Here is a 24,995-nt window from a genome sequence, read left to right as displayed (position 1 = left end):
TAACATTTCGGCTCAGTGACCCTTCTTCAGAACTGGCAAATATTAGAAATGTCAAAGGTTAGAAGCAAGTAAAGCGGGGGTGGAGCAAGAGATAACAAAGGAGAAGGTGTAGATTGGACAAGGCCACAGAATAGCTGACCAGACGGTCATGGAGCAAAGGCAAACAATATGTTAATGGTGTGTTGAAAGACAAAGCATTGGTACAGAGAGGACTGTTAATGGACTGAAAATTGAACAGCAGCAAGTACAAACAGGAAAAAAAACAGTGGGTAAGCAAACTGAACAAACTAAGATGAAATAAAATAAACATACAAAAAAACGTAAAAAATGTAAAAATGAAAAATAACAAAAAATGAAAGTAAAATGGGGGCCCCGTCATGCTCTGGAATTATTGAACTCAATATTCAGTCCGGCACGCTCTCCTGTGCAGTGGTTCACACCGCAGCCTCACAGCTTCAGCGACCCGCTTTCAATTCTGGGCACTGCCTGCGTGGTGTTTGCAAGTTCTCCCTGTGTCTGCGTGGGATTCCTCTGGGTGCTCCGGTTTCCTCCCACATGCCAAAGACTGGCTGCTTGATAGGTTAATTGGCCATTATAAATTGCCCCTCGTATAGGGAGGTGGTGGGGAAATATAGGGAAGGTGGGGATGTGGTAGGAATATGGAATTCGTGTCGGATTAGTATAAATGGGTGGTCGATGGTCAGCACAGACTCGGTGGGCCGAAGGGCCTGTTTCACTGCTGTATCACCAAACTAAACTAATCGGTCAACGGGATGCTGTTTTTCGAGCTTGTGTTGATGTTCACTGGAACACTGAGGCAATCCCAGGATAGAGATGTGAGCATGAGAGCAGTGGGCAGTCTTGAAATGGCAAGCAACCGGAAGCTCAGGGTCCTGCTTGCGGACTGAGCCGACGTATTCCGCAAAGCGGTCACCCAGTCTGCGTTTGGTCTCCCCAATAAACATGAATATACATGAATTGGATTTAGGCGCCAGTATGTTGCAAAACAAGAAGAAAGAAAAGCACAAATGCCATTAACTCTGACTTTGCAAATGATTCACTGAAAAATTCTTTCATTTGCTGGAAAAGATGACTATTGTGCATCTGAAAATGGGCACCATGGAATTGTGTTGCATACTGACCTGTTTTCCTATATTTGCCTGTCATCTATGCAATTCAATTTGTGTTGGATATTGCTGAGAATCTCATTTCAAGATGAGGGCACAGATATTATTATAATCCTACTGAAAGCCTAAACCTGGAACAAATACTGTGTTACATGGATTGCAACGTTTCGAGGGCTGTGCAGCTAAGGTGAGGAAGACAGGAATGATGTGTTTGATGATTGCGTGGAATGCATTGCAAACTTGGGTTACGTTGCTTGATTTCATTCTACACCTTGAAATTCAGAAACAAGTGAGGCACCAGGTGGAAACCAACAGCTGTCTCTGTGGAAGAGGGGACATGGCTTCCTAATCTAACCATTTGAACTCTGCAAACATTCTGCTGGATCTGAACTGCCCTGTATACCAAGGCCAATTTGTATACTATATAAATTGGCATGCCCAGACTATGCAGAGGACTCCAGGTGGGGTCCAACCAGGACATGATATAGCTGCAGTGAAGCTTCGCCCCCATTATATAACTGCCTCTGTTATGCATTCTACTGCGAGGGTAATCACATTGTATGTAGCAACTCAGCAAAATAAGGACTCATTTGATCAAAATAAAGAGTTTAAAAACACAAATATGTTTCAGTGCAATCAGTAAATAATGAGAAATGAAATCCAGAAGTTGGCAAGAATCCCAAGTGGATGTCTTGGTGTGGTTGGGGAAGGGAATCTTTGTCAATGATGGCACACTGTGCATTAACACTGCAGCAGCTGCTGCACCTCTTACAAACTTAGTTTCTTAAGGTAGAGTTAAAAAAAAAAGGGAATTGGATAATTGCATGAAAGGAGAGGCAAAGAAAAGTAGAGCTAAGGAAGTGGGCCCAAATGGCAAGTCTTTCAAAAAACTGGCAATGGTACGATGGCCTGAATGGACTGGCGATGTGTTGTGCACTGCTGATCGTCCATGGCTGGGTCAATACCTCTGCAGCCTTGCGAAATGTCACAGTGGAATTGCATTTCAATGAAACAAGCAGCACAAATCGATTAAGACTGTACAGTTTAACAATACTTGCAGCTTCCTCAGCGCTGCAACTGTGTTGAGTTTCTGTAGTGTAGTGGTGATCACGTTTGCCTCACACGCCAAAGATCCCCAGTTCGAAACTGGCCAGAAACATTTTCAAAACCAACCCGAACATCTTCGCAAGAAATATGCAATCATTGACATTCCCCATTAACACAACACAATTTCTCAAAGCTCTCTTTATCTTGCATATTGTGTGCACAATGCCTTGCACTCGCTCCTCTTTCTAGTCCTGATGCTGCAGAAAGTTCCTCAAAACCGAGCAGTGACACTTTATTTGGCTCAGATTAGAATAGAAACCTGCAACACGAGCTTGCTAAGTCACAGCGAATCTTAGTCTCATTTCAGACGAGGCAAAAGCACATCAGCAATTCACTTTCACCAGCTCCACAGTCGTTGAGACAGGGGCACGCTGCAATATTTTGACCCGCACTGTCCAATTACTCGCTGTCAGCAGCAAGTGGCGTCTGCTGCCTCAATCAACAGGTTACTGGCCATCTCGGGGAGGTAATATAGCACAACCCGGGCCAAATCTCCCCATAAACCAAGCAGCGGCTCAGCAAAACGTAGGCACATGATATCCGGGTCACTGAACCTCCGAGCAGCTCTTCAAGAACACCCAAGTGACTGAAACTTTCTTTGAGTTGCAATGATGAATCTCCGGTGGAAACAAGTTGGGGGAAATTGCTCCTCCTGAACATTTCTTCTTGGGTAAAAGGGGCAAAAATCCTTTTCAATTTAACCACTGCTGCAGCAGATTCTTGGTGTCTTAAGCACCTTGATAACCCAGCTCTTAACATGCAGCCGCAATTATGACAAGGGGTAAAGGTTCATGACACGCAGAGCGGTAAAAGTTATTTAAGTTATGACAGTCGCTCACAGACTTATTAGCGTTTTGTTCAGTCAGTAACAGAGACATACCTGGATTTATTGATGCAGAATAACATAACTATTCAGCATCACGCAGAGCCGCTAGGAGTACTTTGCCTCCCTTAAAGACGGACACAGCTGATTCTGTAACTGAAGCTAAGGAAACAGGCAGACCTGCCAAATTATCATTTTTATTTTGTTCTTCATTCGGCAAGTAACAGGAACACTAACAAGGTGGCGTTGAAAATGAGATGCACTGCGGCTCCGCTCAATATCAAAGCGCTCCTTCATATTGAACTGAGGAAGAATATACATGAATAAAAGCAAAATACTGTGGATGCTGGAAATCTGAAATAAAAACAAGAAATTCTGGAAGTACTCAGCAGGTCTGGCAGCATCTGTGGAGACAGAAGCAGAGTTAACATTTCGGCTCAGTGACCCTTCTTCAGAACTGGCAAATATTAGAAATGTCAAAGGTTAGAAGCAAGTAAAGCGGGGGTGGAGCAAGAGATAACAAAGGAGAAGGTGTAGATTGGACAAGGCCACAGAATAGCTGACCAGAAGGTCATGGAGCAAAGGCAAACAATATGTTAATGGTGTGTTGAAAGACAAAGCATTAGTACAGAGAGGACTGTTAATGGACTGAAAATTGAACAGCAGCAAGTACAAACAGGAAAAAAAACAGTGGGTAAGCAAACTGAACAAACTAAGATGAAATAAAATAAACATACAAAAAAATGTAAAAAATGTAAAAATGAAAAATAACAAAAAATGAAAGTAAAATGGGGGCCCCGTCATGCTCTGGAATTATTGAACTCAATATTCAGTCCGGCACGCTCTCGTGTGCAGTGGTTCACACCGCAGCCTCACAGCTCCAGCGACCCGCTTTCAATTCTGGGCACTGCCTGCGTGGTGTTTGCAAGTTCTCCCTGTGTCTGCGTGGGATTCCTCTGGGTGCTCCGGTTTCCTCCCACATGCCAAAGACTGGCTGCTTGATAGGTTAATTGGCCATTATAAATTGCCCCTCGTATAGGGAGGTGGTAGGGAAATATAGGGAAGGTGGGGATGTGGTAGGAATATGGAATTCGTGTCGGATTAGTATAAATGGGTGGTCGATGGTCAGCACAGACTCGGTGGGCCGAAGGGCCTGTTTCACTGCTGCATCACCAAACTAAACTAATCGGTCGACGGGATGCTGTTTTTCGAGCTTGTGTTGATGTTCACTGGAACACTGAGGCAATCCCAGGATAGAGATGTGAGCATGAGAGCAGTGGGCAGTCTTGAAATGGCAAGCAACCGGAAGCTCAGGGTCCTGCTTGTGGACTGAGCCGATGTCTTCCGCAAAGCGGTCACCCAGTCTGCGTTTGGTCTCCCCAATAAACATGAATATACATGAATTGGATTTAGGCGCCAGTATGTTGCAAAACAAGAAGAAAGAAAAGCACAAATGCCATTAACTCTGACTTTGCAAATGATTCACTGAAATGTTCTTTCCTTTGCCGGAAAAGATGACTATTGTGCATCTGAAAATGGGCACCATGGAATTGTGTTGCATACTGACCTGTTTTCTTATATTTGCCTGTCATCTGTGCAAGTCAATTTGTGTTGGATATTGCTGAGAATCTCATTTCAAGATGAGGGCACAGATATTATTATAATCCTACTGAAAGCCAAAACCTGGAACAAATCCTGTGTTACATGGATTGCAACTTATCGAGGGCTGTGCAGCTAAGGTGAGGAAGACAGGAATGATGTGTTTGATGATTGCGTGGAATGCATTGCAAACTTGGGTTACGTTGCTTGATTTCATTCTACACCTTGAAATTCAGAAACAAGTGAGGCACCAGGTGGAAACCAACAGCTGTCTCTGTGGAAGAGGGGACATAGCTTCCTAATCTAACCATTTGAACTCTGCAAACATTCTGTTGGATCTGAACTGCCCTGTATCCCAAGACCAATTTGTATACTATATAAATTGGCATGCCCAGTCTATGCAGAGGACTCCAGGTGGGGTCCAACCAGGACATGATATAGCTGCAGTGAAGCTTCGCCCCCATTATATAACTGCCTCTGTTATGCATTCTACTGCGAGGGTAATCACATTGTATGTAGCAACTCAGCAAAATAAGGACTCATTTGATCAAAATAAAGAGTTTGAAAACACAAATATGTGTCAGTGCAATCAGTAAATAATGAGAAATGAAATCCAGAAGTTGGCAAGAATCCCAAGTGGATGTCTTGGTGTGGTTGGGGAAGGGAATCTTTGTCAATGATGGCACACTGTGCATTAACACTGCAGCAGCTGCTGCACCTCTTACAAACTTAGTTTCTTAAGGTAGAGTTTAAAAAAAAAAGGGAATTGGATAATTGCATGAAAGGAGAGGCAAAGAAAAGCAGAGCGAAGGAAGTGGGCCCAAATGGCAAGTCTTTCAAAAAACTAGCAATGGTACGATGGCCTGAATGGACTGGCGATGTGTTGTGCACTGCTGATCGTCCATGGCTGGGTCAATACCTCTGCAGCCTTGCGAAATGTCACAGTGGAATTGCATTTCAATGAAACAAGCAGCACAAATCGATTAAGACTGTATAGTTTAACAATACTTGCAGCTTCCTCAGCGCTGCAACTGTGTTGAGTTTCTGTAGTGTAGTGGTGATCACGTTTGCCTCACACGCAAAAAATCCCCAGTTCGAAACTGGTCAGAAACATTTTCAAAACCAACCCGAACATCTTCGCAAGAAATATGCAATCATTGACATTCCCCATTAACACAACACAATTTCTCAAAGCTCTCTTTCTCTTGCACATTGTGTGCACAATGCCTTGCACTCGCTCCTCTTTCTAGTCCTAATGTTGCAGAAAGTTCCTCAAAACCGAGCAGTGACACTTTATTTGGCTCAGATTAGAATAGAAACCTGCAACACGAGCTTGCTAAATCACAGCGAATCTTAGTCTCATTTCAGACGAGGCAAAAGCACATCAGCAATTCACTTTCACCAGCTCCACAGTCGTTGAGACAGGGGCACGCTGCAATATTTTGACCCGCACTGTCCAATTACTCGCTGTCAGCAGCAAGTGGCGTCTGCTGCCTCAATCAACAGGTTACTGGCAATCTCGGGGAGGTAATATAGCACAACCCGGGCCAAATCTCCCCATAAACCAAGCAGCGGCTCAGCAAAACGTAGGCACATGATATCCGGGTCACTGAACCTCCGAGCAGCTCTTCAAGAACACCCAAGTGACTGAAACTTTCTTTGAGTTGCAATGATGAATCTCCGGTGGAAACAAGTTGGGGGAAATTGCTCCTCCTGAACATTTCTTCTTGGGTAAAAGGGGCAAAAATCCTTTTCAATTTAACCACTGCTGCAGCAGATTCTTGGTGTCTTAAGCACCTTGATAACCCAGCTCTTAACATGCAGCCGCAATTATGACAAGGGGTAAAGGTTCATGACACGCAGAGGGGTAAAAGTTATTTAAGTTATGACAGTCGCTCACAGACTTATTAGCGTTTTGTTCAGTCAGTAACAGAGACATACCTGGATTTATTGATGCAGATTAACATAACTATTCAGCATCACGCAGAGCCGCTAGGAGTACTTTGCCTCCCTGAAAGATGGACACAGCTGATTCTGTAACTGAAGCTCAGGAAACAGGCAGACCTGCCAAATTATCATTTTTATTTTGTTCTTCATTCGGCAAGTAACAGGAACACTAACAAGGTGGCGTTGAAAATGAGATGCACTGCGGCTCTGCTCAATATCAAAGCGCTCCTTCATATTGAACTGAGGAAGAATATACATGAATAAAAGCAAAATACTGTGGATGCTGGAAATCTGAAATAAAAACAAGAAATTCTGGAAATACTCAGCACGACTGGCAGCATCTGTGGAGACAGAAGCAGAGTTAACATTTCGGCTCAGTGACCCTTCTTCAGAACTGGCAAATATTAGAAATGTCAAAGGTTAGAAGCAAGTAAAGCGGGGGTGGAGCAAGAGATAACAAAGGAGAAGGTGTAGATTGGACAAGGCCACAGAATAGCTGACCAGAAGGTCATGGAGCAAAGGCAAACAATATGTTAATGGTGTGTTGAAAGACAAAGCATTAGTACAGAGAGGACTGTTAATGGACTGAAAATTGAACAGCAGCAAGTACAAACAGGAAAAAAAAACAGTGGGTAAGCAAACTGAACAAATGAAGATGAAATAAAATAAACATACAAAAAAATGTAATAAATGAAAAAAAGAAAAATAACAAAAAATGAAAGTAAAATGGGGGCCCGTCTTGCTCTGGAATTATTGAACTCAATATTCAGTCCGGCACGCTCTCGTGTGCAGTGGTTCACACCGCAGCCTCACAGCTCCAGCGACCCGCTTTCAATTCTGGGCACTGCCTGCGTGGTGTTTGCAAGTTCTCCCTGTGTCTGCGTGGGATTCCTCTGGGTGCTCCGGTTTCCTCCCACATGCCAAAGACTGGCTGCTTGATAGGTTAATTGGCCATTATAAATTGCCCCTCGTATAGGGAGGTGGTGGGAAATATAGGGAAGGTGGGGATGTGGTAGGAATATGGAATTCGTGTCGGATTAGTATAAATGGGTGGTCGATGGTCAGCACAGACTCGGTGGGCCGAAGGGCCTGTTTCACTGCTGTATCACCAAACTAAACTAATCGGTCAACGGGATGCTGTTTTTCGAGCTTGTGTTGATGTTCACTGGAACACTGAGGCAATCCCAGGATAGAGATGTGAGCATGAGAGCAGTGGGCAGTCTTGAAATGGCAAGCAACCGGAAGCTCAGGGTCCTGCTTGCGGACTGAGCCGACGTATTCCGCAAAGCGGTCACCCAGTCTGCGTTTGGTCTCCCCAATAAACATGAATATACATGAATTGGATTTAGGCGCCAGTATGTTGCAAAACAAGAAGAAAGAAAAGCACAAATGCCATTAACTCTGACTTTGCAAATGATTCACTGAAAAATTATTTCATTTGCTGGAAAAGAAGACTATTGTGCATCTGAAAATGGGCACCATGGAATTGTGTTGCATACTGACCTGTTTTCCTATATTTGCCTGTCATCTATGCAATTCAATTTGTGTTGGATATTGCTGAGAATCTCATTTCAAGATGAGGGCACAGATATTATTATAATCCTACTGAAAGCCTAAACCTGGAACAAATACTGTGTTACATGGATTGCAACGTTTCGAGGGCTGTGCAGCTAAGGTGAGGAAGACGAGAATGATGTGTTTGATGATTGCGTGGAATGCATTGCAAACTTGGGTTACGTTGCTTGATTTCATTCTACACCTTGAAATTCAGAAACAAGTGAGGCACCAGGTGGAAACCAACAGCTGTCTCTGTGGAAGAGGGGACATGGCTTCCTAATCTAACCATTTGAACTCTGCAAACATTCTGCTGGATCTGAACTGCCCTGTATACCAAGGCCAATTTGTATACTATATAAATTGGCATGCCCAGACTATGCAGAGGACTCCAGGTGGGGTCCAACCAGGACATTATATAGCTGCAGTGAAGCTTCGCCCCCATTATATAACTGCCTCTGTTACGCATTCTACTGCGAGGGTAATCACATTGTATGTAGCATCTCAGCAAAATAAGGACTCATTTGATCAAAATAAAGAGTTTAAAAACACAAATATGTGTCAGTGCAATCAGTAAATAATGAGAAATGAAATCCAGAACTTGGCAAGAATCCCAAGTGGATGTCTTGGTGTGGTTGGGGAAGGGAATCTTTGTCAATGATGGCACACTGTGCATTAACACTGCAGCAGCTGCTGCACCTCTTACAAACTTAGTTTCTTAAGGGAGAGTTTTTAAAAAAGGGAATTGGATAATTGCATGAAAGGAGAGGCAAACAAAAGCAGAGCTAAGGAAGTGGGCCCAAATGGCAAGTCTTTCATAAAACTGCCACGGTACGATGGCCTGAATGGACTGGCGATGTGTTGTGCACTGCTGATCGTCCATGGCTGGGTCAATACCTCTGCAGCCTTGCGAAATGTCACAGTGGAATTGCATTTCAATGAAACAAGCACCACAAATCGATTAAGACTGTATCGTTTAACAATACTTGCAGCTTCCTCAGCGCTGTAAGTGTGTTGAGTTTCTGTAGTGTAGTGGTGATCACATTTGCCTTACACGCAAACGGTCCCCAGTTCGAAACTGAGCAGAAACATTTTCAAAACCAACCCAAACTTCTTCGCAAGAAATATGCAATCTTTGACATTCCCCATGAACACAACACAATTTCTCAAAGCCCTCTTTCTCTTGCACATTGTGTGCACAATGCCTTGCACTCGCTCCTTTTTCTAGTCCTGATGCTGCAGAAAGTTCCTCAAAACCGAGCAGTGACACTTTATTTGGCTCAGATTAGAATAGAAACCTGCAACACGAGCTTGCTAAGTAACAGCGAATCTTAGTCTTATTTCAGACGAGGCAAAAGCACATCAGCAAATCACTTTCACCAGCTCCACAGTCGTTGAGACAGGGGCACGCTGCAATATTTTGACCCGCACTGTCCAATTACTCGCTGTCAGCAGCAAGTGGCGTCTGCTGCTTCAATCAACAGGTTACTGGCCATCTCGGGGAGGTAAAATAGCACAACCCGGGCCAAATCTCCCCATCAACTATGCACCGGCTCAGCAAAACGGAGGCACATGATATCCGGGTCACTGAACCTCCGAGCAGCTCTTGCAGAACACCCAAGTGACTGAAACTTTCTTTGAGTTGCAATGATGAATCTCCGGTGGAAACAAGTTGGGGGAAATTGCTCCTCCTGAACATTTCTTCTTGGGTAAAAGGGGCAAAAATCCTTTTCAATTTAACCACTGCTGCAGCAGATTCTTGGTGTCTTAAGCACCTTGATAACCCAGCTCTTAACATGCAGCCGCAATTATGACAAGGGGTAAAGGTTCATGACACGCAGAGGGGAAAAAGTTATTTAAGTTATGACAGTCGCTCACATATTTATTAGCGTTCTGTTCAGTCAGTAACAGAGACATACCTGGATTTATTGATGCAGATTAACATAACTATTCAGCGTCACGCAGAGCCGCTAGGAGTACTTTGCCTCCCTTAAAGACGGACACAGCTGATTCTGTAACTGAAGCTAAGGAAACAGGCAGACCTGCCAAATTATCATTTTATTTTGTTCTTCATTCGGCAAGTAACAGGAACACTAACAAGGTGGCGTTGAAAATGAGATGCACTGCGGCTCCGCTCAATATCAAAGCGCTCCTTCATATTGAACCGAGGAAGAATATACATGAATAAAAGCAAAATACTGTGGATGCTGGAAATCTGAAATAAAAACCAGAAATTCTGGAAATACTCAGCACGACTGGCAGCATCTGTGGAGACAGAAGCAGAGTTAACATTTCGGCTCAGTGACCCTTCTTCAGAACTGGCAAATATTAGAAATGTCAAAGGTTAGAAGCAAGTAAAGCGGGGGTGGAGCAAGAGATAACAAAGGAGAAGGTGTAGATTGGACAAGGCCACAGAATAGCTGACCAGAAGGTCATGGAGCAAAGGCAAACAATATGTTAATGGTGTGTTGAAAGACAAAGCATTAGTACAGAGAGGACTGTTAATGGACTGAAAATTGAAGAGCAGCAAGTACAAACAGGAAAAAAAACAGTGGGTAAGCAAACTGAACAAACTAAGATGAAATAAAATAAACATACAAAAAAATGTAAATAATGTAAAAATGAAAAATAACAAAAAATGAAAGTAAAATGGGGGCCCCGTCATGCTCTGGAATTATTGAACTCAATATTCAGTCCGGCACGCTCTCGTGTGCAGTGGTTCACACCGCAGCCTCACAGCTCCAGCGACCCGCTTTCAATTCTGGGCACTGCCTGCGTGGTGTTTGCAAGTTCTCCCTGTGTCTGCGTGGGATTCCTCTGGGTGCTCCGGTTTCCTCCCACATGCCAAAGACTGGCTGCTTGATAGGTTAATTGGCCATTATAAATTGCACCTCGTATAGGGAGGTGGCAGGGAAATATAGGGAAGGTGGGGATGTGGTAGGAATATGGAATTCGTGTCGGATTAGTATAAATGGGTGGTCGATGGTCAGCACAGACTCGGTGGGCCGAAGGGCCTGTTTCACTGCTGGATCACCAAACTAAACTAATCGGTCAACGGGATGCTGTTTTTCGAGCTTGTGTTGATGTTCACTGGAACACTGAGGCAATCCCAGGATAGAGATGAGAGCATGAGAGCAGTGGGCAGTCTTGAAATGGCAAGCAACCGGAAGCTCAGGGTCCTGCTTGCGGACTGAGCCGACGTATTCCGCAAAGCGGTCACCCAGTCTGCATTTGGTCTCCCCAATAAACATGAATATACATGAATTGGATTTAGGCGCCAGTATGTTGCAAAACAAGAAGAAAGAAAAGCACAAATGCCATTAACTCTGACTTTGCAAATGATTCACTGAAAAATTCTTTCATTTGCTGGAAAAGATGACTATTGTGCATCTGAAAATGGGCACCATGGAATTGTGTTGCATACTGACCTGTTTTCCTATATTTGCCTGTCATCTATGCAATTCAATTTGTGTTGGATATTGCTGAGAATCTCATTTCAAGATGAGGGCACAGATATTATTATAATCCTACTGAAAGCCTAAACCTGGAACAAATACTGTGTTATATGGATTGCAACGTTTCGAGGGCTGTGCAGCTAAGGTGAGGAAGACAGGAATGATGTGTTTGATGATTGCGTGGAATGCATTGCAAACTTGGGTTACGTTGCTTCATTTCATTCTACACCTTGAAATTCAGAAGCAAGTGAGGCACCAGGTGGAAACCAACAGCTGTCTCTGTGGAAGAGGGGACATTGCTTCCTAATCTAACCATTTGAACTCTGCAAACATTCTGCTGGATCTGAACTGCACTGTATACCAAGGCCAATTTGTATACTATATAAATTGGCATGCCCAGACTATGCAGAGGACTCCAGGTGGGGTCCAACCAGGACATTATATAGCTGCAGTGAAGCTTCGCCCCCATTATATAACTGCCTCTGTTACGCATTCTACTGCGAGGGTAATTACATTATTTGTAGCATCTCAGCAAAATAAGGACTCATTTGATCAAAATAAAGAGTTTAAAAACACAAATATGTGTCAGTGCAATCAGTAAATAATGAGAAATGAAATCCAGAACTTGGCAAGAATCCCAAGTGGATGTCTTGGTGTGGTTGGGGAAGGGAATCTTTGTCAATGATGGCACACTGTGCATTAACACTGCAGCAGCTGCTGCACCTCTGACAAACTTAGTTTCTTAAGGGAGAGTTTTAAAAAAAGGGAATTGGATAATTGCATGAAAGGAGAGGCAAAGAAAAGCAGAGCTAAGGAAGTGGGCCCAAATGGCAAGTCTTTCAAAAAACTGCCATGGTACGATGGCCTGAATGGACTGGCGATGTGTTGTGCACTGCTGATCGTCCATGGCTGGGTCAATACCTCTGCAGCCTTGCGAAATGTCACAGTGGAATTGCATTTCAATGAAACAAGCACCACAAATCGATCAAGACTGTATAGTTTAACAATACTTGCAGCTTCCTCAGCGCTGCAACTGTGTTGAGTTTCTGTAGTGTAGTGCTGATCACGTTTTCCTCACACGCAAAAGGTCCCCAGTTCGAAACTGGGCAGAAACATTTTCAAAACGAACCCAAACTTCTTCGCAAGAAATATGCAATCATTGACATTCCCCATGAACACAACACAATTTCTCAAAGCCCTCTTTCTCTTGCACATTGTGTGCACAATGCCTTGCACTCGCTCCTTTTTCTAGTCCTGATGCTGCAGAAAGTTCCTCAAAACCGAGCAGTGACACTTTATTTGGCTCAGATTAGAATAGAAACCTGCAACACGAGCTTGCTAAGTAACAGCGAATCTTAGTCTCATTTCAGACGAGGCAAAAGCACATCAGCAATTCACTTTCACCAGCTCCACAGTCGTTGAGACAGGGGCACGCTGCAATATTTTGACCCGCACTGTCCAATTACTCGCTGTCAGCAGCAAGTGGAGTCTGCTGCCTCAATCAACAGGTTACTGGCCATCTCGGGGAGGTAAAATAGCACAACCCGGGCCAAATCTCCCCATCAACTATGCACCGGCTCAGCAAAACGGAGGCACATGATATCCGGGTCACTGAACCTCCGAGCAGCTCTTGCAGAACACGCAAGTGACTGAAACTTTCTTTGAGTTGCAATGATGAATCTCCGGTGGAAACAAGTTGGGGGAAATTGCTCCTCCTGAACATTTCTTCTTGGGTAAAAGGGGCAAAAATCCTTTTCAATTTAACCACTGCTGCAGCAGATTCTTGGTGTCTTAAGCACCTTGATAACCCAGCTCTTAACATGCAGCCGCAATTATGACAAGGGGTAAAGGTTCATGACACGCAGAGGCGAAAAAGTTATTTAAGTTATGACAGTCGCTCACATATTTATTAGCGTTCTGTTCAGTCAGTAACAGAGACATACCTGGATTTATTGATGCAGATTAACATAACTATTCAGCGTCACGCAGAGCCGCTAGGAGTACTTTGCCTCCCTTAAAGACGGACACAGCTGATTCTGTAACTGAAGCTAAGGAAACAGGCAGACCTGCCAAATTATCATTTTATTTTGTTCTTCATTCGGCAAGTAACAGGAACACTAACAAGGTGGCGTTGAAAATGAGATGCACTGCGGCTCCGCTCAATATCAAAGCGCTCCTTCATATTGAACCGAGGAAGAATATACATGAATAAAAGCAAAATACTGTGGATGCTGGAAATCTGAAATACAAACCATAAATTCTGGAAATACTCAGCACGACTGGCAGCATCTGTGGAGACAGAAGCAGAGTTAACATTTCGGCTCAGTGACCCTTCTTCAGAACTGGCAAATATTAGAAATGTCAAAGGTTAGAAGCAAGTAAAGCGGGGGTGGAGCAAGAGATAACAAAGGAGAAGGTGTAGATTGGACAAGGCCACAGAATAGCTGACCAGAAGGTCATGGAGCAAAGGCAAACAATATGTTAATGGTGTGTTGAAAGACAAAGCATTAGTACAGAGAGGACTGTTAATGGACTGAAAATTGAAGAGCAGCAAGTACAAACAGGAAAAAAAACAGTGGGTAAGCAAACTGAACAAAGTAAGATGAAATAAAATAAACATACAAAAAAATGTAAATAATGTAAAAATGAAAAATAACAAAAAATGAAAGTAAAATGGGGGCCCCGTCATGCTCTGGAATTATTGAACTCAATATTCAGTCCGGCACGCTCTCGTGTGCAGTGGTTCACACCGCAGCCTCACAGCTCCAGCGACCCGCTTTCAATTCTGGGCACTGCCTGCGTGGTGTTTGCAAGTTCTCCCTGTGTCTGCGTGGGATTCCTCTGGGTGCTCCGGTTTCCTCCCACATGCCAAAGACTGGCTGCTTGATAGGTTAATTGGCCATTATAAATTGCCCCTCGTATAGGGAGGTGGCAGGGAAATATAGGGAAGGTGGGGATGTGGTAGGAATATGGAATTCGTGTCGGATTAGTATAAATGGGTGGTCGATGGTCAGCACAGACTCGGTGGGCCGAAGGGCCTGTTTCACTGCTGTATCACCAAACTAAACTAATCGGTCAACGGGATGCTGTTTTTCGAGCTTGTGTTGATGTTCACTGGAACACTGAGGCAATCCCAGGATAGAGATGTGAGCATGAGAGCAGTGGGCAGTCTTGAAATGGCAAGCAACCGGAAGCTCAGGGTCCTGCTTGCGGACTGAGCCGACGTATTCCGCAAAGCGGTCACCCAGTCTGCGTTTGGTCTCCTCAATAAACATGAGTATACATGAATTGGATTTAGGCGCCAGTATGTTTGAAAACAAGAAGAAAGAAAAGCACAAATGCCATTAACTCTGACTTTGCAAATGATTCACTGAAAAATTCTTTCATTTGCTGGAAAAGATGACTATTGTGCATCTGAAAATGGGCACCATGGAATTGTGTTGCATACTGACCTGTTTTCCTATATTTGCCTGTCATCTATGCAATTCAATTTGTGTTGGATATTGCTGAGAATCTCATTTCAAGATGAGGGCACAGATATTATTATAATCCTACTGAAAGCCTAAACCTGGAACAAATACTGTGTTACATGGATTGCAACGTTTCGAGGGCTGTGCAGCTAAGGTGAGGAAGACAGGAATGATGTGTTTGATGATTGCGTGGAATGCATTGCAAACTTGGGTTACGTTGCTTCATTTCATTCTACACCTTGAAATTCAGAAGCAAGTGAGGCACCAGGTGGAAACCAACAGCTGTCTCTGTGGAAGAGGGGACATTGCTTCCTAATCTAACCATTTGAACTCTGCAAACATTCTGCTGGATCTGAACTGCACTGTATACCAAGGCCAATTTGTATACTATATAAATTGGCATGCCCAGACTATGCAGAGGACTCCAGGTGGGGTCCAACCAGGACATTATATAGCTGCAGTGAAGCTTCGCCCCCATTATATAACTGCCTCTGTTAGGCATTCTACTGCGAGGGTAATCACATTGTTTGTAGCATCTCAGCAAAATAAGGACTCATTTGATCAAAATAAAGAGTTTAAAAACACAAATATGTGTCAGTGCAATCAGTAAATAATGAGAAATGAAATCCAGAACTTGGCAAGAATCCCAAGTGGATGTCTTGGTGTGGTTGGGGAAGGGAATCTTTGTCAATGATGGCACACTGTGCATTAACACTGCAGCAGCTGCTGCACCTCTGACAAACTTAGTTTCTTATGGGAGAGTTTTAAAAAAAGGGAATTGGATAATTGCATGAAAGGAGAGGCAAAGAAAAGCAGAGCTAAGGAAGTGGGCCCAAATGGCAAGTCTTTCAAAAAACTGCCATGGTACGATGGCCTGAATGGACTGGCGATGTGTTGTGCACTGCTGATCGTCCATGGCTGGGTCAATACCTCTGCAGCCTTGCGAAATGTCACAGTGGAATTGCATTTCAATGAAACAAGCACCACAAATCGATTAAGACTGTATAGTTTAACAATACTAGCAGCTTCCTCAGCGCTGCAACTGTGTTGAGTTTCTGTAGTGTAGTGGTGATCACGTTTACCTCACACGCAAAAAGGCCCCAGTTCAAAACTGGGCAGAAACATTTTCAAAACGAACCCAAACTTCTTCGCAAGAAATATGCAATCATTGACATTCCCCATGAACACAACACAATTTCTCAAAGCCCTCTTTCTCTTGCACATTGTGTGCACAATGCCTTGCACTCGCTCCTTTTTCTAGTCCTGATGCTGCAGAAAGTTCCTCAAAACCGAGCAGTGACACTTTATTTGGCTCAGTTTAGAATAGAAACCTGCAACACGAGCTTGCTAAGTAACAGCGAATCTTAGTCTCATTTCAGACGAGGCAAAAGCACATCAGCAATTCACTTCCACCAGCTCCACAGTCGTTGAGACAGGGGCACGCTGCAATATTTTGACCCGCACTGTCCAATTACTCGCTGTCAGCAGCAAGAGGCGTCTGCTGCCTCAATCAACAGGTCACTGGCCATCTCGGGGAGGTAAAATAGCACAACCCGGGCCAAATCTCCCCAGAAACCAAGCACCGGCTCAGCAAAACGTCGGCACGTGATATCGGGTCACTGAACCTCCGAGCAGCTCTGACAGAACACCCAAGTGACTGAAACTTTCTTTGAGTTGCAATGATGAATCTCCGGTGGAAACAAGTTGGGGGAAATTGCTCCTCCTGAACATTTCTTCTTGGGTAAAAGGGGCAAAAATCCTTTTCAATTTAACCACTGCTGCAGCAGATTTTTGGTGTCTTAAGCACCTTGATAACTCAGCTCTTAACATGCAGCCGCAATTATGACAAGGGGTAAAGGTTCATGACAAGCAGAGGGGAAAAAGTTATTTAAGTTATGACAGTCGCTCACAGATTTATTAGCGTTTTGTTCAGTCAGTAACAGAGACATACCTGGATTTATTGATGCAGATTAACATAACTATTCAGCGTCACGCAGAGCCGCTAGGAGTACTTTGCCTCCCTTAAAGACGGACACAGCTGATTCTGTAACTGAAGCCAAGGAAACAGGCAGACCTGCCAAATTATCATTTTATTTTGTTCTTCATTCGGCAAGTAACAGGAACACTAACAAGCTGGCGTTGAAAATGAGATGCACTGCGGCTCCGCTCAATATCAAAGCGCTCCTTCATATTGAACTGAGGAAGAATATACATGAATAAAAGCAAAATACTGTGGATGCTGGAAATCTGAAAAAAAAACAAGAAATTCTGGTAATACTCAGCACGACTGGCAGCATCTGTGGAGACAGAAGCAGAGTTAACATTTCGGCTCAGTGACCCTTCTTCAGAACTGGCAAATATTAGAAATGTCAAAGGTTAGAAGCAAGTAAAGCGGGGGTGGAGCAAGAGATAACAAAGGAGAAGGTGTAGATTGGACAAGGCCACAGAATAGCTGACCAGAAGGTCATGGAGCAAAGGCAAACAATATGTTAATGGTGTGTTGAAAGACAAAGCATTAGTACAGAGAGGACTGTTAATGGACTGAAAATTGAACAGCAGCAAGTACAAACAGGAAAAAAAAACAGTGGGTAAGCAAACTGAACAAATGAAGATGAAATAAAATAAACATACAAAAAAATGTAAAAAATGAAAAAAAGAAAAATAACAAAAAATGAAAGTAAAATGGGGGCCCGTCTTGCTCTGGAATTATTGAACTCAATATTCAGTCCGGCACGCTCTCGTGTGCAGTGGTTCACACCGCAGCCTCACAGCTCCAGCGACCCGCTTTCAATTCTGGGCACTGCCTGCGTGGTGTTTGCAAGTTCTCCCTGTGTCTGCCTGGGATTCCTCTGGGTGCTCCGGTTTCCTCCCACATGCCAAAGACTGGCTGCTTGATAGGTTAATTGGCCATTATAAATTGCCCCTCGTATAGGGAGGTGGTGGGAAATCTAGGGAAGGTGGGGATGTGGTAGGAATATGGAATTCGTGTCGGATTAGTATAAATGGGTGGTCGATGGTCAGCACAGACTCGGTGGGCCGAAGGGCCTGTTTCACTGCTGTATCACCAAACTAAACTAATCGTTCAACGGGATGCTGTTTTTCGAGCTTGTGTTGATGTTCACTGGAACACTGAGGCAATCCCAGGATAGAGATGTGAGCATGAGAGCAGTGGGCAGTCTTGAAATGGCAAGCAACCGGAAGCTCAGGGTCCTGCTTGCGGACTGAGCCGACGTATTCCGCAAAGCGGTCACCCAGTCTGCGTTTGGTCTCCCCAATAAACATGAATATACATGAATTGGATTTAGGCGCCAGTATGTTGCAAAACAAGAAGAAAGAAAAGCACAAATGCCATTAACTCTGACTTTGCAAATGATTCACTGAAAAATTATTTCATTTGCTGGAAAAGAAGACTATTGTGCATCTGAAAATGGGCACCATGGAATTGTGTTGCATACTGACCTGTTTTCCTATATTTGCCTGTCATCTATGCAATTCAATTTGTGTTGGATATTGCTGAGAATCTCATTTCAAGATGAGGGCACAGATATTATTATAATCCTACTGAAAGCCTAAACCTGGAACAAATACTGTGTTACATGGATTGCAACGTTTCGAGGGCTGTGCAGCTAAGGTGAGGAAGACGAGAATGATGTGTTTGATGATTGCGTGGAATGCATTGCAAACTTGGGTTACGTTGCTTGATTTCATTCTACACCTTGAAATTCAGAAACAAGTGAGGCACCAGGTGGAAACCAACAGCTGTCTCTGTGGAAGAGGGGACATGGCTTCCTAATCTAACCATTTGAACTCTGCAAACATTCTGCTGGATCTGAACTGCCCTGTATACCAAGGCCAATTTGTATACTATATAAATTGGCATGCCCAGACTATGCAGAGGACTCCAGGTGGGGTCCAACCAGGACATTATATAGCTGCAGTGAAGCTTCGCCCCCATCATATAACTGCCTCTGTTACGCATTCTACTGCGAGGGTAATCACATTGTATGTAGCATCTCAGCAAAATAAGGACTCATTTGATCAAAATAAAGAGTTTAAAAACACAAATATGTGTCAGTGCAATCAGTAAATAATGAGAAATGAAATCCAGAACTTGGCAAGAATCCCAAGTGGATGTCTTGGTGTGGTTGGGGAAGGGAATCTTTGTCAATGATGGCACACTGTGCATTAACACTGCAGCAGCTGCTGCACCTCTTACAAACTTAGTTTCTTAAGGGAGAGTTTTTAAAAAAGGGAATTGGATAATTGCATGAAAGGAGAGGCAAACAAAAGCAGAGCTAAGGAAGTGGGCCCAAATGGCAAGTCTTTCATAAAACTGCCATGGTACGATGGCCTGAATGGACTGGCGATGTGTTGTGCACTGCTGATCGTCCATGGCTGGGTCAATACCTCTGCAGCCTTGCGAAATGTCACAGTGGAATTGCATTTCAATGAAACAAGCACCACAAATCGATTAAGACTGTATCGTTTAACAATACTTGCAGCTTCCTCAGCGCTGTCAATGTGTTGAGTTTCTGTAGAGTAGTGGTGATCACGTTTACCTCACACGCAAAAAGGATGCAGTTCGAAACTAGGCAGAAACATTTTCAAAACGAACCCAACTTCTTCGCTAGAAATATGCAATCATTGACATTCCCCATGAACACAACTCAATTTCTCAAAGCCCTCTTTCTCTTGCACATTGTGTGCACAATGCCTTGTACTCGCTCCTTTTTCGAGTCCTGATGCTGCAGAAAGTTCCTCAAAACCGAGCAGTGACACTTTATTTGGCTCAGTTTAGAATAGAAACCTGCAACACGAGCTTGCTGAGTAACAACGAATCTTAGTCTCATTTCAGACGAGGCAAAAGCACATCAGCAATTCACTTTCACCAGCTCCACAGTCGTTGAGACAGGGGCACGCTGCAATATTTTGACCCGCACTGTCCAATTACTCGCTGTCAGCAGCAAGTGGCGTCTGCTGCCTCAATCAACAGGTTACTGGCCATCTCGGGGAGGTAATATAGCACAACCCGGGCCAAATCTCCCCATAAACCAAGCAGCGGCTCAGCAAAACGTAGGCACATGATATCCGGGTCACTGAACCTCCGAGCAGCTCTTCAAGAACACCCAAGTGACTGAAACTTTCTTTGAGTTGCAATGATGAATCTCCGGTGGAATCAAGTTGGGGGAAATTGCTCCTCCTGAACATTTCTTCTTGGGTAAAAGGGGCAAAAATCCTTTTCAATTTAACCACTGCTGCAGCAGATTCTTGGTGTCTTAAGCACCTTGATAACCCAGCTCTGAACATGCAGCCGCAATTATGACAAGGGGGAAAGGTTCATGACACGCAGAGGGGAAAAAGTTATTTAAGTTGTGACAGTCGCTCACAGATTTATTAGCGTTTTGTTCCGTCAGTAACAGAGACATACCTGGATTTATTGATGCAGATTAACATAACTATTCAGTGTCACGCAGAGCCGCAAGGAGTACTTTGCCTCCCTTAAAGACGGACACAGCTGATTCTGTAACTGAAGCTAAGGAAACAGGCAGACCTGCCAAATTATCATTTTATTTTGTTCTTCATTCGGCAAGTAACAGGAACACTAACAAGGTGGCGTTGAAAATGAGATGCACTGCGGCTCCGCTCAATATCAAAGCGCTCCTTCATATTGAACTGAGGAAGAAAATACATGAATAAAAGCAAAATACTGTGGATGCTGGAAATCTGAAATAAAAGCAAGAAATTCTGGAAATACTCAGCACGACTGGCAGCATCTGTGGAGACAGAAGCAGAGTTAACATTTCGGCTCAGTGACCCTTCTTCAGAACTGGCAAATATTAGAAATGTCAAAGGTTAGAAGCAAGTAAAGCGGGGGTGGAGCAAGAGATAACAAAGGAGAAGGTGTAGATTGGACAAGGCCACAGAATAGCTGACCAGAAGGTCATGGAGCAAAGGCAAACAATATGTTAATGGTGTGTTGAAAGACAAAGCATTAGTACAGAGAGGACTGTTAATGGACTGAAAATTGAACAGCAGCAAGTACAAACAGGAAAAAAAACAGTGGGTAAGCAAACTGAACAAACTAAGATGAAATAAAATAAACATACAAAAAAATGTAAAAAATGTAAAAATGAAAAATAACAAAAAATGAAAGTAAAATGGGGGCCCCGTCATGCTCTGGAATTATTGAACTCAATATTCAGTCCGGCACGCTCTCGTGTGCAGTGGTTCACACCGCAGCCTCACAGCTCCAGCGACCCGCTTTCAATTCTGGGCACTGCCTGCGTGGTGTTTGTAAGTTCTCCCTGTGTCTGCGTGGGATTCCTCTGGGTGCTCCGGTTTCCTCCCACATGCCAAAGACTGGCTGCTTGATAGGTTAATTGGCCATTATAAATTGCCCCTCGTATAGGGAGGTGGTAGGGAAATATAGGGAAGGTGGGGATGTGGTAGGAATATGGAATTCGTGTCGGATTAGTATAAATGGGTGGTCGATGGTCAGCACAGACTCGGTGGGCCGAAGGGCCTGTTTCACTGCTGCATCACCAAACTAAACTAATCGGTCAACGGGATGCTGTTTTTCGAGCTTGTGTTGATGTTCACTGGAACACTGAGGCAATCCCAGGATAGAGATGTGAGCATGAGAGCAGTGGGCAGTCTTGAAATGCAAGCAACCGGAAGCTCAGGGTCCTGCTTGCGGACTGAGCCGATGTCTTCCGCAAAGCGGTCACCCAGTCTGCGTTTGGTCTCCCCAATAAACATGAATATACATGAATTGGATTTAGGCGCCAGTATGTTGCAAAACAAGAAGAAAGAAAAGCACAAATGCCATTAACTCTGACTTTGCAAATGATTCACTGAAAAATTCTTTCCTTTGCTGGAAAAGATGACTATTGTGCATCTGAAAATGGGCACCATGGAATTGTGTTGCATACTGACCTGTTTTCTTATATTTGCCTGTCATCTGTGCAATTCAATTTGTGTTGGATATTGCTGAGAATCTCATTTCAAGATGAGGGCACAGATATTATTATAATCCTACTGAAAGCCTAAACCTGGAACAAATCCTGTGTTACATGGATTGCAACTTATCGAGGGCTGTGCAGCTAAGGTGAGGAAGACAGGAATGATGTGTTTGATGATTGCGTGGAATGCATTGCAAACTTGGGTTACGTTGCTTGATTTCATTCTACACCTTGAAATTCAGAAACAAGTGAGGCACCAGGTGGAAACCAACAGCTGTCTCTGTGGAAGAGGGGACATAGCTTCCTAATATAACCATTTGAACTCTGCAAACATTCTGCTGGATCTGAACTGCCCTGTATACCAAGGCCAATTTGTATACTATATAAATTGGCATGCCCAGACTATGCAGAGGACTCCAGGTGGGGTCCAACCAGGACATGATATAGCTGCAGTGAAGCTTCGCCCCCATTATATAACTGCCTCTGTTATGCATTCTACTGCGATGGTAATCACATTGTATGTAGCAACTCAGCAAAATAAGGACTCATTTGATCAAAATAAAGAGTTTAAAAACACAAATATGTGTCAGTGCAATCAGTAAATAATGAGAAATGAAATCCAGAACTTGGCAAGAATCCCAAGTGGATGTCTTGGTGTGGTTGGGGAAGGGAATCTTTGTCAATGATGGCACACTGTGCATTAACACTGCAGCAGCTGCTGCACCTCTTACAAACTTAGTTTCTTAAGGTAGAGTTTAAAAAAAAAGGGAATTGGATAATTGCATGAAAGGAGAGGCAAAGAAAAGCAGAGCTAAGGAAGTGGGCCCAAATGCCAAGTCTTTCAAAAAACTGGCAATGGTACGATGGCCTGAATGGACTGGCGATGTGTTGTGCACTGCTGATCGTCCATGGCTGGGTCAATACCTCTGCAGCCTTGCGAAATGTCACAGTGGAATTGCATTTCAATGAAACAAGCAGCACAAATCGATTAAGACTGTACAGTTTAACAATACTTGCAGCTTCCTCAGCGCTGCAACTGTGTTGAGATTCTGTAGTGTAGTGGTGATCACGTTTGCCTCACACGCAAAAGATCCCCAGTTCAAAACTGGGCAGAAACATTTTCAAAACCAACCCGAACATCTTCGCAAGAAATATGCAATCATTGACATTCCCCATTAACACAACACAATTTCTCAAAGCTCTCTTTCTCTTGCACATTGTGTGCACAATGCCTTGCACTCGCTCCTCTTTCTAGTCCTGATGCTGCAGAAAGTTCCTCAAAACCGAGCAGTGACACTTTATTTGGCTCAGATTAGAATAGAAACCTGCAACACGAGCTTGCTAAGTCACAGCGAATCTTAGTCTCATTTCAGACGAGGCAAAAGCACATCAGCAATTCACTTTCACCAGCTCCACAGTCGTTGAGACAGGGGCACGCTGCAATATTTTGACCCGCACTGTCCAATTACTCGCTGTCAGCAGCAAGTGGCGTCTGCTGCCTCAATCAACAGGTTACTGGCCATCTCGGGGAGGTAATATAGCACAACCCGGGCCAAATCTCCGCATCAACCAAGCACCGGCTCAGCAAAACGTCGGCACATGATATCCCGGTCACTGAACCTCCGAGCAGCTCTTCAAGAACACCCAAGTGACTGAAACTTTCTTTGAGTTGCAATGATGAATCTCCGGTGGAAACAAGTTGGGGTAAATTGCTCCTCCTGAACATTTCTTCTTGGGTAAAAGGGGCAAAAATCCTTTTCAATTTAACCACTGCTGCAGCAGATTCTTGGTGTCTTAAGCACCTTGATAACCCAGCTCTTAACATGCAGCCGCAATTATGACAAGGGGTAAAGGTTCATGACACGCAGAGGGGTAAAAGTTATTTAAGTTATGACAGTCGCTCACAGACTTATTAGCGTTTTGTTCATTCAGTAACAGAGACATACCTGGATTTATTGATGCCGATTAACATAACTATTCAGCATCACGCAGAGCCGCTAGGAGTACTTTGCCTCCCTTAAAGACGGACACAGCTGATTCTGTAACTGAAGCTAAGGAAACAGGCAGACCTGCCAAATTATCATTTTTATTTTGTTCTTCATTCGGCAAGTAACAGGAACACTAACAAGGTGGCGTTGAAAATGAGATGCACTGCGGCTCCGCTCAATATCAAAGCGCTCCTTCATATTGAACTGAGGAAGAATATACATGAATAAAAGCAAAATACTGTGGATGCTGGAAATCTGAAATAAAAACAAGAAATTCTGGAAATACTCAGCAGGTCTGGCAGCATCTGTGGAGACAGAAGCAGAGTTAAAATTTCGGCTCAGTGACCCTTCTTCAGAACTGGCAAATATTAGAAATGTCAAAGGTTAGAAGCAAGTAAAGCGGGGGTGGAGCAAGAGATAACAAAGGAGAAGGTGTAGATTGGACAAGGCCACAGAATAGCTGACCAGAAGGTCATGGAGCAAAGGCAAACAATATGTTAATGGTGTGTTGAAAGACAAAGCATTAGTACAGAGAGGACTGTTAATGGACTGAAAATTGAACAGCAGCAAGTACAAACAGGAAAAAAAAACAGTGGGTACGCAAACTGAACAAACTAAGATGAAATAAAATAAACATACAAAAAAATGTAAAAAATGTAAAAATGAAAAATAACAAAAAATGAAAGTAAAATGGGGGCCCCGTCATGCTCTGGAATTATTGAACTCAATATTCAGTCCGGCACGCTCTCGTGTGCAGTGGTTCACACCGCAGCCTCACAGCTCCAGCGACCCGCTTTCAATTCTGGGCACTGCCTGCGTGGTGTTTGCAAGTTCTCCCTGTGTCTGCGTGGGATTCCTCTGGGTGCTCCGGTTTCCTCCCACATGCCAAAGACTGGCTGCTTGATAGGTTAATTGGCCATTATAAATTGCCCCTCGTATAGGGAGGTGGTAGGGAAATATAGG

At 43.8% G+C, this 24,995-nt stretch overlaps 6 non-coding genes across 6 annotated transcripts; all 6 read left to right on the top strand.

Moving 5' to 3' along the window:
• The first annotated feature begins 2,213 nt into the window (after positions 1-2,213).
• Positions 2,214-2,286, top strand: trnav-cac (transfer RNA valine (anticodon CAC)). The gene has a single exon. It is a non-coding gene; the product is annotated as a tRNA-Val (tRNA).
• A 3,410-nt stretch (positions 2,287-5,696) lies between these two features.
• Positions 5,697-5,769, top strand: trnav-cac (transfer RNA valine (anticodon CAC)). The gene has a single exon. It is a non-coding gene; the product is annotated as a tRNA-Val (tRNA).
• A 3,406-nt stretch (positions 5,770-9,175) lies between these two features.
• Positions 9,176-9,248, top strand: trnav-uac (transfer RNA valine (anticodon UAC)). The gene has a single exon. It is a non-coding gene; the product is annotated as a tRNA-Val (tRNA).
• Positions 9,249-12,654: 3,406 nt separating this feature from the next.
• Positions 12,655-12,727, top strand: trnav-cac (transfer RNA valine (anticodon CAC)). The gene has a single exon. It is a non-coding gene; the product is annotated as a tRNA-Val (tRNA).
• A 3,406-nt stretch (positions 12,728-16,133) lies between these two features.
• On the top strand, positions 16,134-16,206 carry trnav-cac (transfer RNA valine (anticodon CAC)). The gene has a single exon. It is a non-coding gene; the product is annotated as a tRNA-Val (tRNA).
• Positions 16,207-23,089: 6,883 nt separating this feature from the next.
• Positions 23,090-23,162, top strand: trnav-cac (transfer RNA valine (anticodon CAC)). The gene has a single exon. It is a non-coding gene; the product is annotated as a tRNA-Val (tRNA).
• Positions 23,163-24,995: the final 1,833 nt, after the last annotated feature.

Source organism: Heterodontus francisci, chromosome 22 (assembly GCF_036365525.1).
Source record: "Heterodontus francisci isolate sHetFra1 chromosome 22, sHetFra1.hap1, whole genome shotgun sequence".
NCBI classification, from domain to species: domain Eukaryota; kingdom Metazoa; phylum Chordata; class Chondrichthyes; order Heterodontiformes; family Heterodontidae; genus Heterodontus; species Heterodontus francisci.
The sequence above is the reverse complement of the archived record's forward strand: the minus strand, read 5'-3'. Positions and strand labels throughout refer to the sequence as shown.